General features: G+C 30.5%; 1 pseudogene; it reads right to left on the bottom strand.

Moving 5' to 3' along the window:
- Nucleotides 1-6,187: 6,187 nt before the first annotated feature.
- On the bottom strand, nt 6,188-8,147 carry LOC112769838 (probable methyltransferase At1g29790; annotated as a pseudogene).
- Nucleotides 8,148-17,992: the final 9,845 nt, after the last annotated feature.

Genomic DNA, 17,992 nt, shown 5'->3' on the forward strand with positions numbered 1-17,992 from the left:
TGTGTTAGTGCTTTAGTTCATTAGTTATTCCTTCTATAGTTCTATTCAAGTGATCTTGTGGTCTAAGGGGCTTGAGTCTGATAGTTTTAAAAGAGGATATTTGATCATTAGAAATGCAGAATCAATGGATGAAGAGTGTTATTATCTTATTGAGAATGAAAAAAGAAGCCTAATAATTTGAGATAGATTTAAAACGACACAGTTTTAAAGTCCTAAGTTCAGGGACTAATTTGTCCTGTTGAGTTGTCCATGTATAGTTGTTCATGCCTCTATGTCAGCATTTTTTGTTTGTTATTGACGGAAAAACAAGGCTGGAGACTGATTTGTCTACCAAAATTAAACTTGAAAGAATTTTTTGTATATTTAAAAAGTTAGGGGATTAAAGTGTTTGATATTAAAAACCTTGGAGATTGATTTGAGTAATTATTCTTTAATTAATATATTTATAAAATTTTTTATGTTTTTGCATAGATACAATTATTATTGAATTGTCCTTAAACTTCTTGAAAATTTAACTGTTAGAAATACATTTAATACAAACTAAAAATTTTTAGAATAAAATTAAAATAAATTAAGATTTAAAAATATTTTAAAAATTTTTAACAAATTTTAGAAAAAAAATACTTTATCCAAATTATATGTCTTAAATAACTTTTTGCTACTATAAAATATTTTTTTAGTAATGGTTTTTCTCCATTTAACCACCACTGATAAAAGAATTTTTAAAAATAAATTTATTGATAGTTTATGAGAGTTTAAAACTCCCATAAATTACAAATAAAACTCCTATAAAACTAATTTTTATTATTATTTAACTGATTTTTTAACAGAAGAGTCGTATTATCTTAAAATAAAAAGATTGAAAAATATTAAACCATTCTTCCACCGACAATAATAAAGAAGTCTCACGGCCCACAGATTCAGCCCACAAATTTAGTTTTTATTATCTTATCTTATCTTTACTTTTATCTTTCGTAGGCAATGCTCTATATATATTTAGTTTTACCTTCATAATCAATCAATCAACAATCAATAAAATTTCATTATCTTTTCTTTTCCTATTCTTTCACAATTTTATCATAGTATCAGAGCTCCTCTTAAACTCTGCTGACATCTATGGATAAATCAACCAATTCAGATCTTCTTCGAATTGATGAGCTGCCTCCCTACTCTATCTTAGGTCAATGAGAAAGGGCACACCAGCAACTTTATCAGGAGCCTCTTTTAGATCTCTCGTCAACCCAACACTCTTCTTTCATGACACTTTCTTCCAATAAAGAAACTCGTCATTCAAACCAAATTGGGCTTTTATCAAGTCCAAATACTCATTATCTTTGTTCTTTCAATAGTTTTTCTATTGTTAATAATTTTTCACATCGAGATTCATTCTTGAACACTTGAATCATTGATTCTAGTGTCACAGATCACATTGCATCAAATTTTTCTTGGTTCATCTCTTACACATAAATTTCTCCTATTATTGTTCATTTACCAAATGGTTCTCAAATTACTGTTTCTTATAAAGGCATTGTTCATTTTTTACCATCCTTAGTTCTTCATGATGTTCTTTATTTACCTCTCATTTCAACTTTAATATTATCTCCATCTCAAAAATTACTTCAGCACTCAAATGTGAACTCATTTTTTCATCTTCTTCTTGCGCTCTACAGAGCAACAATTTGGGGACGATTGATTTTGGCAGAATGAGAGAGAGATTATATCAACTTGAACCCAATTTCAGTAAAAATCTATCCACTACACATTCCATAAATTCCATCTAATCCCCACCCATTACACCTTCAAATATATGGCATTTTCGTTTATGATACCTTTCTGAACAAAGACTTAATCATTTACATAAATATTTTTCTTTTATCTCTATGCATCATAATGAGGCTTGTGACATTTGTCATCTTTCTAAGTAAGAAAAAAATTCATTTTTCTCAAAGTTTTAATAAAGCCAATACAAGTTTTAATTCATTACATTTTGATATTTGGGGTCCGTTTCGACAAAATTCTATTCAAAATCATAAATATTTTTTTACTATTGTTGATGATTTTAGTCGCTTTACATGGGTTATTTTATTAAAATCAAAAGGGGAAGTGCAAAATCATGTAAAAAATGTTATTACTTTAGTTGAAACACAATTCAACTCTAAAGTCAAAGCTATTTGTTCCGATAATGGACCAGAATTCATTTTACATGATTTTTATGTTTCAAAGGGCATTATTCATCAACGTAGTTGTGTTGAAACTCCTCAACAAAATAGAAGGGTAGAACGCAAGCATCAACATATTTTGAATATAGTTCGTGCTCTTATATTTCAATCTAATTTACCATCATCTTTTTGGTCTTATGCTGTTAAACATGCTGTTTATTTACTTAACAGAGTTTCATCATCCGCAATTAATTTTAAAACGCCATTTGAAATTTTATTTAATCATCCACCAAATTATCATGAGTTTAAAGTTTTTGGATGCTTATGTTTTGTTTCTACCCTAATGGCAAACAGATCAAAATTTGATCCAAGAACCAAAAAAGGCTGTATTTATTAGTTTTCAACATGGTTTTAAAGGATATATTGTTTATGTTTTAGAAGATAAAAGAATTGAGATTTCTAGAAATGTGATTTTTTATGAAATGATTTTGCCCTTAGTCACCAAAAATGTCAAATTTCATACACTCAACCCAACATTGCCAAACACGCCTTCTCAAAAACAAGATTCAGTTAGTCTTCCAGTTGGACCCTCACCCATACCCATTGACTCGCTTCCATTAAACTCTTTCTCTTCTCCAACAACCCCACTTTCTTTCTCACTGCCGTGTGTTGACCAACTTGAACCCATGACCCCCGAATCTATTTCAAGTCATACAACCTCCCTCTTTCCGCAACAGACACTAACCTACCATCACCTCTTCATCCCACGTCACCTTCCTCGTCACCTGAGCAACTCCGTCCTCGTCATTTCGACCGACCTCACCGACCTCCAGCATATCTCTTTGATTACTTGTATAATTCCTCTCTCACCTCCACAAATCTCTCTCTCTCTCTCTCTCAAAGTGTCATTATCCTCTATCTTCAGTTATGTCTTTTTCTTCTCTTTCATCTTCTCATCATAAGTTCCTTTTATCTCTACATTCTGATGTTGAGTCAAAGTCTTTTAAGGACGCCAATCAACACTCTAATTGGCGTAGTGCTATGAAAGATGAGTTGGATGCTCTTGAATTGAACAAAACTTGGCGTCTAGTTTATTTCCCTGCAGGCATTAAGCAGGTTGGCTATAAATAGGTCTATTGCATCAAACACAAGCCTGATGGTTCAGTTGATCGATATAAAACATGCCTTGTGGCTAAAGGGTTCACTCAGAGTGAAGGTGTTGAATTTTTGGAACCTTCTCCCCTGTTGTTAAGCCTGCCACCATTAAATTAGTTTTGGCATTGGCCTCTATGAAGTATCGGCCCATACATCAGTTGGATATCAATAACGCTTTCTTACATGGGGATCTTTCTGAGGATGTTTATATGACTCTCCCATCCGGGTTTACATCTCCTTGACCGGATCAATGTTGTAAGCTACTGAAGTCACTGTATGGTTTACGACAATCTAGTCGTATGTGGTATGACAAACTTTCTCATCTTTTGCTATCTCATGGATATCAGCAGATCTTATCTGATTATAGTCTATTGTTAAATTCATTGGTACTCAAATTTCTATCCTTCTAGACTATGTTGACGATATTGTTCTCACTGGTAATTCCATTTTTGAACTTGTTGTCATTAAGTCTATTTTGCACCAACACTTCCAAATTAAAGACTTTGGTCCATTAAAATATTTTTTGGGTGTTGAGGTTACTCAATCAACGAAGGAAATTTACTTATCTCAGAGAAAATATTGTCTTAATCTTTTGGAAGATTCTGGTTTATTAGGTGCTAAACCTGCCTCTGTTCCAATGGATAGTACCACAAGACTATATCAAGACAAAAGCCTCCTGCTATCTGACCCTTTTGTATATCGCTGTTTGGTTGAGCGTCTTATCTATCTCACCACTACTCGACCAGACATCTTGTATGCCACTCAACAATTAAGTCAATTTATGGCATCTCCTACTGAATCTCATCTTCAAGCTGCTAAGCATGTGTTACGATATCTGAAAACTAGCCCAAGCAAAGGACTTTTTTTTTAAGAGAATCAGAAATTCAGCTTCTCGACTTCAATGACTTTGATTAGGCCGGATGTCCTGACACTCGGCGATCTTTAACAGGCTATTGCTTCTTGATAGGCAGTTCTTTAGTCTCTTGGAAGACCAAGAAATAAACCACCGTTGCCCGCTCATCCACTGAAGCAGAATATCGTGCACTTGCCAACACAGCTTGTAAACTTCAATGGATACTAAATGTGTTACAATTTTTACGCATCTCTCATATCCGTCCACCAGTTTTATATTGTGATAATTAGAGTGCTCTTCATATTGCTGCTAACCCGATTTTTTATGAACGAACTAAACATTTAGAGGTTGATTGTCACTTGGTTCGACAAAAAGTTCAAGTTGGAGTGATGAAACTTCTCCCCATTTCCTCTTCTAGGCAGCTAACTGACATCTTTATTAAGCCTTTGTCTTCTCAATCCTTCCATCTTAATCTCAATAAGCTTGGTGTTCTTGACATCTTTTATCCTCCAGCTTGCGGGGACATATTAAACCATTCTTCCACCGATAATAATAAAGCAGTCTCACGGTCCACAAATTCAGCACAACAAATTTAGTCTTTATTATCTTATCTTATCTTATCTTATCTATATGTTATCTTCTTGTCTTATCTTATCTTTACTTTTATCTTTCATAGGCAATGCTCTATATATATTTAGTTTTACCTTCATAATTCAATTAATCAACAATCAATAAAATTTCATCAGTTTTTCTTTTTTTATTTTTTTATAATTTTATCAAAAATCAAAATGTCTCTTTTTTTAAAAATAAAAAATGCCTTGTCTTTGGTAAAAATAGAGAAGGAACAGATTAATTTTTTAATAAAAGTAAAATGAGTAAGTGTGACACCAAAGGATCATCGGTCATAAGAAAAATTCCTACTATATTGCCCCCAAAAAAAATGCTTGCTTCGATAAAATCTACTTATGAGAAGAAAATATATATTTTTTTAAAGAAAACTTATCCAAACGGGGTTTTTTAAAAATAATATTTAATCAAAAGAAGTCCCTTTATTTTTGTGAAAAAACGAGGAAATGGTACCCAAAGCAAACCCCTATTTCTTTTAGTAGTTTTATTACGAATGCCATTTTGAAATGGAAATTTTAAAGAAGAGAGAAAATTATATAACTTGATGAGTAAAATATAGAGTTTATACATATATAACTAACAATACTAAGTCTACATAAAAAAATTAACTATTACATAAATTATCAATATAAAATATATATTAAAATATAGAGAAAATGATAAATAGGTCTATGACTTTTTACTTCGCAGACATTTTCGTTCCTGAGCATTTAAAAATACTTTTAAATCTCCGACTTTCACAAATTTTGGACGGATGAGTCCCTCCATCCAATTGCCTCCGTCAGACCCAACAAAAAAGTCTGACGTAGCATGACGGATTAACATGTGGACTGCTGATAACTGGAAGAGTACTTTTAAAAATTGGACAAATAAGTCCATGTACCTAAAAAAAATTCAAAGACTGGAAACAAAGCGTTTAGATTTAGAACATTGAAGAACACAGTGTGCAGGTTCGTCGATCTTTCTTCGTCTATACTTCTCAACCATGAAACATATTAATCATCAAAGCCTGACATCACTCATAAGTCATAATGAAACAAATTAGGGATGAAAGTAAACAAACAACTTGGCTGTTGAGTTGTGGTTGCATTTGAAAGAGATGAGGAAACAACAGGATCCCCATTTTGGATTGAAACAACATTCTCCAGGTTAAGGTTAGTATCCGGAATAACCGAGATTTGTGCCTCAACCTGCATTTTTTTCACCCTAGTATATGCTCATTCTATGGTATTCAAATGCACCAAAGATACAAGATTTAGTTCCCTGTGATCAACAACAAAAATCAATTTTTTCCCTGAGAATAAAAAATATGTCTCAGCTGCAACTCACTCGAATAACTTGTGGATCATAATTTTTTTTAATTCAGGTACACAGCCAAAATTCACAATGTAGTTTACAGGCACAGAAAAAAACCACTAGCATCAGTCTTATTCCCAGTGACCCACTTCACCTTCTTGTAACCTAATTTTTCAATTAATGGCGCATACAGCTTTTCAAGGTCCACCCCTTTGCTGAAGAATCTGTCAATCCACAAGTACCCTCCACCTCTCAAAACCCTATCCACATCAAACAGTAAGAATTCCATCATCGTCACCGAAATCCACCGGTTCACGGCACGCCCTCACCGCACAAGGTTCACCATTCCGTCGAACACCGCTAGCCGCTGCTGCAGCCAGAGACAGACCTAGGTGCATGAGAAGTGGGGCACTTGCCCCCACTAAATTTAGAAAGAAAATAATTATATATATATTTGCCTCCAATTAATTATATTTTTTGTTCCCACAAAAATTCACAAAATTTTGTTTATATATTTATATTAAAAATAATTTTATTAAATTTAATATATAACAATATTTATTTTATTAAATTTAATTTTATATAAAAATTAAAAATAAGTAAATAAATTAACTCAATAAAAAATTAATGAACATTATTAATATAATTTTTAAAACCAATTAATTAGTTGGTTACCAAATTAAATCTCAATTTTCTAAATATAAATAACACTATTAATATCTTTTTTTGTCTTAAAAAATTAGTTAAAATAAGAAAAAATAGTACTATCTATTAATTAATATTTTTTTAAATTATATAATACTTTTTAATTTTATCTCTTAAATAATCTTACTTGTAACAATTATTTTAGATTAAAAAGTATTTTATGTCATAAATATCATAACAAATAAATTTTTTAATTCAACGGGTGGTAATTAATATTTAAAAATTATAATGAGTAGTAGAGTAATTGTTTAAAAACATAGAAGTTAATTTTGATATATTAAAATATGTATATTTTTTATATAGTCATTTAATTATATTTGTTCGTTTAGATAATTATTTACGTAATGAATGTAAAAAAAGTTATTTTTTTAATTACAATACATAATTAAATAGGTGCATAAAATCTTTAATATAATAGTGTATTAAAATTAAATTAAAAAATATATAAAAATTTAATTATTTTAACAAGAAAGGGATAAAAATAATTACAAATTAAGTTTCTATTATTTTGTATAAGAATACTTTTTATATACAAGTACAGGTTTTTTTGGTATTTATATATAATTCTAGTTTTAAATTATAAATACTAGTGTATCAATAAGCACTAATATGCTAACTAATTTTTTATTATTAAATGTGTATAAAAGTAAATAAAAGTAAAATTAGTTAGAATGACAAGTTATTTATACTTTAATTTAGATGTTTTAAGTTCAAGTTTTAAAAATAAAAAATATTTTTTTTATAAATTATATGTAATGAATAGTATTTTAAGAATGAAAGTGTTCATTAACTCTTTTTAATTTTTATATTTTCATTATTTTTTAGTATAATTAACAATGCTTAATAATATTTATTTTAGTATAAATATTTTTGCCCAATTTCTAAAATTTTCTGGGTCCGTCACTGGCTGCAGTGGCACGTAAAGTGGCACAAGTCCCCTTAGCGCCACCGCCTCGCTGTATGGCGCACCCATGCTCATAGTCGTCATCACAACTGTCACGTTGCGGAGCTTCGTCGTGGCGGCGAATGACCCGGTGCCGCCACCGACGTCAAGGCCCACCCGGATGACTGACTTTGCGGACTTGGCAATCTAGAAGAGCTGCGAGATCGGGAGATCGAGGTCGGTCTTATAGGTTGTGAACTTGGATGAATTAAAGGAAGGGTTGAAGCCTAGGTTAGGGTTTTGGCGGTGGAAGCAATCGAAGGATTTGCAAGGGTAATGGTCCCAAATTACAGAGAAATCGGGGAGTGAAGAAGGGAAAGGCTTGAGGGAGACGGGATGAGGGTTTGTGAGGTGCGGTTCGGGAGAAGTAGCGGCGGAGGGAGAGGGAGTGATTTTGGCGATTGGAGAGTTGAAGAGAGGTGATAGAGTGAGAGGATGTTGGTGGCCACCATTGCCATCAGAAGAACAAGGTTCAATGTCATTGAAAAAGGTCTTAAATGAAATTGAGGATTAGAGTAGCACATAAAACGACGTCGTTTTGAGCGACATAGACTTATGTGTCTATTTTTCAAAAGTTTCATCTCACTAATGTGTCACGTGGGAAGCTGTGATGCCAGGTAAGCAGAGGGAGGAGCCACGTCAGTCTTTTCTGTTGGGTCTGACGGTGGCTTATGGACGGAGGCGTTTGGTGGAGAGACAGAGACTGAAAGACTGAGATTGAGAGACAGAGACTAAGAGACAGAAATAGAAATAAATCTCAGTATTCTGTTTGGTGCAAAGTGGGAGACAGAAATTAAAATAAGAATGAAACTCTAATTTAATTTGTACAAAAGGTAAAATTAGAATTAATTAATTGAAATGATGGTATTTTAGGTATAAAATATTATTAAAGTTTCAGTCTCTGTTTTTAAAAATTTCAGTCCCCTGTGTCCTTACTTTTTGGAGGTACTGAAATACTGAAATTTTAGGGACAGAGACAGAAATTTTAGTACCAGTCTCTGAGCCAACAAACATGATACTGAATCTCAGTCTCTTAATCTCTGTCTCAGTATCTCAAAACAAATACTACCTTAAGGACATCAGGGACTTAAAAGTATTTTCTAATGATCAGAGACTAAAATGTCTACGAAGTAAAAAGTCAGGGACTAATTTATCTTTTTCTCTAAAATATGTATAAAATAACATATATATTTATATACAAAATATGATAAGTGAATTAGTAATTAATTTTTATCATATATATATATATATATATAATATTTTATTTTTATACCAGAATTTAGTATTTATAATTTATAATTTAAAATTTAATATATTAATTAAAAATAATAAATTTTATTGGTAATATAATATTGTTCTATTTAAATCTTTTGTTGCTCTTTTGTGTTCTTGTTTTTAAACCAAAAATAAAAAATCAACCGTCTTCTTTGATATCAATTCTGTTTTCTTTTCTCTCCTAATCAAGTGAAACCCACTAACAAATGGTATTAGTTTTAAAATTCAAAACGAGAAAAACTTAATTATAACTTAAACAACTAGCCAGTAACTTGGATTAGTAAGTGCCTCGTGGGGCCCTAAAGGATCCTGTTATCAACCGATTAAGATTGGGAACTAAAAGAATTAGATTGAAATTGACATTTTGTTTGTTAATCAATAATAAAATATGTTTCACTACGTTTACATAGGTGGTATTCTGGATATTATTCAATATATCTAGTCAATAGTCATCATTAATTCTTCCAAAAGTCAAAATGCCTTTTCCCTTTTCATTTTAGATGGCGGTTAATTGATTGGGTTAGTATATTCTACCCATAGAATTAAGGACTAATTAATTATCAAAGCGCTAATTAATCTGAATGCTAAAAGTTATTTACTAGGATTATTAGTAGAACAATGCTAAGGAACCAAAAGGGTATTAACAAAAAATCAGCTAAATACCTTTGAGTGAATCCAAAATTCCTACGAGTTAATATATATGAATGTTTCTTCTGCTAAGTATCAGAATGTTTCTTTTTCATACTAAATGGATGTTCTTTTATATATTTTTTGAATTTTTTTGTATTGCAACTGTGAATGTCTCTATTTCTTTAAAAATTTCATATATATTTTTTTTAATTTTATAGATATTTAATTATTTTTGCTAAAATATAACTGGATATTTCTTTTGTTAAGTATTAACATGTTTTTTTTCATATTAAATGAATGTTTTTTTTTATATTTATATAATTGTTTAAAGACTCCTTTTGGTTAAGATCAAGTGTGTAACGTACATCCATAGACCTAATTAATGTGCTTCTTCCTTGGGCCTCTATCATACACCCTCGCCTACCGAATACTTCACTGCAGTCTGTAGTAGTAGTAGCTGAAGCTGAAGAAGAAGCAATGGCGTATTCAACGAAGAATGGTTTGCTACTGTACAACATATATAGAACCTTAACCTACGCTCTCTCGCTGCTGATTCGGCTCCACTTGAGGTGGCGCATTTTTCGAGGCCTCGACCATCGTTGCCGGTGGCTGGAGCGACTCGGTCGCCCTTCCCTACCACGGCGACTGGGACCTCTGGTGTGGTTTCACGCTGTGCCATTAGGAGAAGGAACGGCGGCGATTCCAGTGATTAGAGAGTGCGTTCGGAAGATGCCGAACGTGAACGTGTTGATGACAATCACTACTATGTCTGCGTTGTAAGATAAACTCTAATTCGAATTGCGTTATTTGCATGCTTTGTTAGTTGTTTATGCGTGCAAAACTTCGAGAGGCGGAGAGGGCCGGTGAGAGAGAGGGGGTGAAAGAAAGAGGTTTGTGTGTGTTATTGTTGGAGGTGGATAGGTTAATGTGAGAGAGAAGAGGAAGGTTTTTATAGGTTTCAATTAGGTTTACTTAATCAATTTTAAATTTTTTAAATTTTGAATTTAAAAAATTTAAAATTAATTATTAATATAAATTAATGTGGTTTTGTTTAGTTTTTAGCTGGTAACCTCTTGGTTCCATATACTTTTCCTTGTTAGTAGTATGAATGATGGTTGTTGTCTCTGATATTTAATTTAGTTTTGCTTGAATTGGTGTGTTAATGAAGGGTATTTGTTTATATATTGTCGTTAGTTTTTTAAGTGTTTTCTCTGAAATTTTTGTAGGCCTTAAAGCCAAAATCTTCTCCCTTTATTTGGATGGTTGAGTCTTTTCTCACAAATTATTGAAAAAAAACATCATTTTCGTTTATAAAATTAAACTTAATACACATTCTTCCTATCTTCCTTTACACATTGATGACATTTGAAGCTGGCACTTGATGCACAAACCTTAGAATAAAAACATTTCCATAAGCTGAACAAGGATAAGATTAAGAAATAGTGGTAATCATATGAGTGCTTGATCTAAATAGTGGGGTGACAATTTCATGTTTAGGAATTACAAAATTGAAGGGTGAGTGGCACATACATACATTTGTGGGTCGGTTATGAGAGGAAACTTTCTGTTGTCAAATGATGACCACTTTCTTTCGGTCACATACATAGCCACATAGGAAAAGATATATGCATACTTAAGACTTTCTATTATACCCTATGCAAATGCAACAACCATCAAAGTTTTCAAATTCTTATAATATATCCATCATTGCTTGTTTGTGAGAAAGAAAAAAGAAAATATTTTATATTCCATGGCGGCTTATAACTTATTAAGTAAAAACAACGAGGCCAATTCTACCAAATAAAGTTCATTTTCTTTAAGAAAGCCATCACCTGCTTCAGGATATCTTTGTTGGCTATGGCTACCGACATTGCCTCCATCCTCTACATTATTCTTTTCTTCTTGTTTGTTCTTTTGCAAAGATAATGTTTTCAAAGTTTTTTCCCTCTAAAAAATAGGGCTATATCTAGACAAAGAAAAAAACTATGCTAGGAAGTGCTGGGAAAAAAAAAACCATCTCAAATCATCATCAAACAAAGAAATAATCTCATTAAGAGTACTAAAATAGACATGTAGTCTCAAATCTTAAAAATATCCGTTGTTTATAAGATCATCTACTGTATCTTGTTATCTTTTCAATAAATCTGCAATATTTGAATTTTTTAATCACAAATTAATTAGAAAAACTTAATTTTTAGAATAAGAATTGCACAAGAGTAAAGATGACTCGTTGAAAGTGAACGAAAAATGCTGCAATCTAATAATATTTTTAAAATTAACTGTATTAAAATTATATATAATTTTGATGTATTAATAATATATATTTCATTATTGTATGATAATATGTCATTCGGATTTATGAATAACATTTTCAAATATTAAAATACAAGTAATTATTTTACTGATTTCAATATACAATTAGAAGTAAGAAAATGGTAAAACTTTTTAAGTGTAAAATTTAAACAGGATATTAGATAATAAGGGTAGTGGTTGTTAGATAAAATAAAGGATTAGCTGCCAATTTAGTATCTGAAAGATTTTGTCGTTGGTAAAATAATTTTTAAAAAAATATTATCGGCAAAATTATTTTTAAATAATTTAAAAATACGATAAAAAATTAATAATTATTATAATTTTGTAAGTAATAATTTTTTTTTATATTTAGCATATGGCTTATCCATTAAATCTAAACTGGTGGCAACATTTGAATAAATCTTTAGAAGATGCATAAAAAAATTCGAAACAAAATTTGATATTTAATTTTTTTTTATTTATAAAAAAATTTAGTTATTTACAATAAAAAGATTTTTAAAAAATTCATTTTACAAAAAATTACCAAATTTTAAGAATGAAAAGATTTTATTTTTAAAAAATGTGTCAGTAATGCAAACTTTCGAATACCATTTTAATAATCTATCTACTTAATATACTAAAATTGGATTTTTTCCTAACTAATGAAAGTGAGGTGTCAAGTGTTAACTCCTCATAAATTCATTTTTCCTCTAAAATAAAAGCACTATTCTCTCTTCTAAAGTTATTTTTAAAAAAAATATCTTTATTATAATTATATTACAATTAGCATTTAATAAATAATTCATGATTATATTAATTTAGAAAAATATATTTATTATAATTATATAAAATTAATATTTAATGCATTATCAATTAATAAAGTGAGGTGTCAATTTTTCATGAATTCATTTTTTTTCCAAAATAAAAATACTATTCTCTCATCTAAATTTATTTTAGAAAAATATTTTTATTATAATTATATTATAATATTTCAATTATATTACAATTAGCATTCAATGAAGGTTTAATTACCTATTGGTTCCTATAATTTCGCAAAATTTTTAATTAGGTCCCTATATTTTTTTTTCTTTTAATTGAGTCCCTGCACCAATTTTTTTTTTCAATTAGGTCCCTCTTAATAGTAATTGGCTTAATTGTATAGGGATCTAACTAAAAAAAAAAAAATTGGTGCAAGGATCCAAATAAAATGATAAAAAAGTGTAGGGATTAAAATAATTTTGGTGTAAGGACTCAATTAAAAGAGAAAAAAGTATAGGGACCTAATTAAAAATTTTGCGAAACTATAGGGACCAACAGAGTAATTAAACTTTTAATAAATAATACATGATTATACTAATTTAAAAAAATATCTTTATTATAATTATATAAAATCAATATTTAATGCATTATTAAACTAATTATCAATCAGGAATATTTTTAAAAATTTTAATTATATTGATACAATTCTAATTCTCATTCATTATGCAATAATTTTATTAGTGGCAAGTTGTTACGTTAATGGTGACCCATTTATATTGATATCAATTGATAATGATAATAATAATAATAATAATAATAATAATAATAATAATAATAATAATAATAATAATAATAATAATAATAATAATAATAATTAAATACTAAAATATCTACCAAACATTGTTTGCCTAACCTCAATTAGTTAACAAATTTAATTTTAATTGCTATGTTTTATTTTCTACATAATTATATTAATTATCAATTTTTTTATAATTATACATCAAATCAGTATTTAATACATAATTATGTTAATTGTCAATAATTTTAATTTTCAATCATTGTAATATAATTTTAAATTAATCGTAATTTTTGACAAGTTGATATTGATATCTACCTTAAAAAAAAACAAAAATCTATGATTCTAATCATGATAAAAATGTATATGATATGATAATGGCTTATTCAATCACGGCAAATATATGATATATAACGTAAATAATAAAAAATTAACTTAATAATAATTACTTTATATAATTATTTTTGTTCTAATAAAGGCTATATATAGTGTTTTTGTGTGATTTGTGATCTTAGATATGAGAGCCAACTTAGTTTTTTTAATTTATTATTCTTTTTTGACTATTTCATAGAATAAAAATGTATTCTTCGTTTTTTATCGAAGTTGATCCTTTTAAGGTACAATTTATAATTTTTTACTAGTATTTTTTATATACTCGTTCTATTATATTATTTTTTTGATAATTTAATGATTGTTCTTACTCCAACTTATTCTTTTCGTCTGATGTTTCAGTGTGATTGTCTTTTGCCGCAATCGTTTACAATGCACCAATCCATCAAATATCATCACAAGTTGTATATATTCACTGATTCGGGCTCTAATTACACAGATGTAAGCGTCTAACGAAGTGGCAGTAAACTCTATTTTACCAAAAAATGATTGGATCTACTCACATATTATGATCAACCCAATGGAATGTGAATAAAGTTAATTTTCTTGGGGGGAGGAGCTCGATTTTTTATTGAGGAGTACGTTGTTTCCATGGAGTTTTGTAGGCCAAGTTCAAGTTCCATCCCCTCCATGCTTTCTACATCTGTCCGAAAATCTTCGAAGTAAATCATATAATGAGATTAAACTTCCTCAATTTAAGTTCAGTTTTGGTAAATTCGTGTCAAAAATTCGAAGATACAATTTCAACGATCGGTAATATATTCAAATTTTCTTATTTTAAACTTTTTGTAATTAAAATAATTCTATAACATATTGTGATTTTTTTTAGAAATTATCGGCCTTCTTTTACATCAATGCAATGCTATTGAAGAGAATAAAGATCAATTTAATTTTTCAAGATAATCAATACATATACTAGCTCAACTCTTCCCAATTCAGAGTTTCTTAGTTAAATTCTTTAATTAGCAATAGACATTAGGAGGCTCTATCAACTTTAAGAATATGTTGACAAGTTGTAGTATGAAAAAAAACGAAGAAAAACTTTGGAGAGTAAAACGGAGTTCATTTTATTATCTAATCCCCCCACTTCTCTCCCTTTCTCCCAAATTTCAACTTAAAAAAATTATTATAAAAGATTATTAATGTATGAATATTAAGAGAGGTTATTAATGTATGAATACTATTAGTACTTTTAGTATTTTTTGTTTGTTGGATATTTTGTAACACTAGTATATGACTTCTGTATGATATGAAGAGGTAGTTAGTATAATTTTTTTTCTTTTTTTTTTTAGTTATATATAGTTGTACTTTTTGTCTCTGTAATGGTGTGATTTCTCCTCTAATGCAATAGACACATTTCTCTCTTCTTTAGCTTGCATAGCAAAATCTTTATTTTTCACCAAGAAATTTACAGATCAGATTTTATCATAGTGCGGTGAGCGTGGAAGAGCTGCAAATATTGTTAAGCAAGAATTGTGAACTTTGCCCCTTCCTTCTGCGACATCCATGGAAGATCGAGAAGCGGGTGTGGATAATAAAAAAAAGTTCACAACTGCAAATATTTTCAGTGAGTGATTTACAAAATCTCACAAGATTGATGAATCAACTTGCCAGCTTTCAAACACAAGTAGGGAGATTAACATTGAACCCAATTTAAGACCAGAAAAGTCCCTTCTACCTCCATCCAAATGAAAGCCTAGGTTTATCACTAATTCAAACTCCTCTCACAACTTGAAATTATCACTCATGGGCAAGATCGGTTTGGCTATCCATCAAATCGAAGAACAAGTTGGGATTCATTGATGGAAGCATTCTGAAACCTGAAAAAACTAACTCAACCTATGAAGCCTGAGACAGATGCAATACCTTTGTACTATTGTGGTTGCATTATTTCCTAAGAACAAAGATTCTTTAGAGTGTTCTTTGGTGTAACGTGGCCTCGGAGCTCTAGAACGATCTCAAGCACAATTCTATGAAGATGGTTTGTTTCGGATGGCTGATCTTTAAGAAAAGATGTTTGTGATGAAGCAGGAAGATCTATCCATCACTGCATATTTCACAAAATTTAAGGGAATTTGGGAAGAACTTGATGGGTTTAAACCAATCCCATCCTGTGCCTGTGGGGCATCATGCTCATGTGGATTGGAGATCATAAGGTAGCGTTTGTTTGTAGAGACTGGAACTGAGATTGGGAGACAGAGACTCAGTATTATGTTTGTTGAGCTAGAGATTGGTACTTAAATTTCTGTCTCTGTCTTCAAATTTTCAGTATTTCAGTACCTCCAAAAAGTAGGAACACTGGAGACAGAAAATTTTAAAAATGGGGACAGAAATTTTAATAACAATTTGTACCTAAATTACCCCATTCTAATTCAATAATTTCAACATTAACCCTAATGTAGATCAGGGCTTCATTGTTAACCCTCGTGACTCCATCTTCTCATTCTTCTTCAAGGTCATCACTGCAGCCTCTAAAGCACCATTTCAAGAACAGCCACCTCGTCGCCGCTGGCCTAGCCACCGCTAGGTAAGTGAGTTGCCATTTCAAGTTCATCTTCGTAGCCCTCATGTTCTCATCTCCTCATTTTCTCCTTCACAGGACAATCGAAGAACGAAGCTGCCGCCTCTCCCCTGTTGGTGTCGACGTCAACCACCAACTCGTCGTCCTAGTTGTTGTGACCCAGGTTAGTTCTATCCAAATGTTGTTTAATTTATTGATTCCTTTCATTTTTTTGGTCGTGCCCTAATCTGCGAATTTGTTCATGACCTAGTAATAGGACTTTTCTCTTCTGATATTCAATTTGATCTGTGGATTTAACCATTACTTTTGTGTAATGCTTAAATCAAATTTGTTTGTGTTTGAAAGGTGTATTTGTACTCAAAACCTCTTAAGCTTTTGTTTTGTTTGGTTATTTTGATTTGGGAAAATTAAAATTTAAAACGAGACAAGTTACTAGTTGCTTGTTTGTCATTATTTTGTTAATGATGTGAAATAGTAGCACTGAAGTTGAAGAAATTCTTTGCCTAGTATTGTAATGTAGTTTAGATTTTGTTCCTTTGTTGAAAAAACAAAGTAGAATGTCTGATTTATATAATGTTAAAAAGGTTGTAATGTAGTTCAGGTTTAGTTGCTTGATTTATATCAATTTACCTGCTTTTTGATGTTATGTCTCCTTTCAATTTTTCATATAAATATGCTTGATATAGCTTAGGTGATAATGATGGCACAGTTATTTGTCTCAAGTCTCAACCATTTCACATTTTAATTCTTAATGCAATGATAGAAGTACTAATTTCCTCTTATTATTCATTAGCTTCTATTCTTTTTTGCCTTTTGGAAGACTTTGATTTGCTTAAAGGAACTAAAAAAAATTACTTTCAGTTTATGAAATGAGAGAGATAAATTGATATTATCATTTCTATTGTGTTAGTGGCTTTGATGCAGAGGAACAGGTTAATGAAGAGATTGAAGACCAAGCAATTGAATTTGATGACTCTGAGATGTCTCCACATCCAGACATCGATGGAGGGACAGCAGTGCAAGGACAAGCCTCACATTCTGAAGCTAGTGCGAGTGGAAGAAGCACAAGGTGATATAGAAGGAAGAGAAAGTAAGTTGATGTTTTAGAGAGGTTCATAGAAGATTGCCCTTGTGCGTTCTATTATCTGAAGTTGACTGTTGATCGACACTTGTTATGTGGATTTGTCTTAGGGCATTAAGTTTTTCACTATAGGGTTTTAGTATGCATTAGATGGTTATACATTAGATGGTTTAAGGTACAAACTTATATTTGGTATACATTTGGCTAGATATGTTGGTATTGCTTTTATTTTGGTATGTATTGAGTAGGTGCGTTAACGTGTAGTACAATTTTTTTTAGTTTCCTAACTCCCATGGCCATGCTTGGTACAATATTTTCTTTTAATATGAACAAAACGACTTTAATTTCATTTTGCCTTTGCAACAACTTGCTGTCATGTGATCATAATGTAAAACCAACACATAATCATTTTGTCATGTGATCATAATCATGTGATCATAATGTGATCATAATGTAAAACCAACCAACACATAATCATTTTGTCATGTGATCATAATCATGTGATCATAA

The sequence above is a fragment of the Arachis hypogaea genome, chromosome 18 (genome assembly GCF_003086295.3).
Source record: "Arachis hypogaea cultivar Tifrunner chromosome 18, arahy.Tifrunner.gnm2.J5K5, whole genome shotgun sequence".
NCBI lineage: Eukaryota > Viridiplantae > Streptophyta > Magnoliopsida > Fabales > Fabaceae > Arachis > Arachis hypogaea.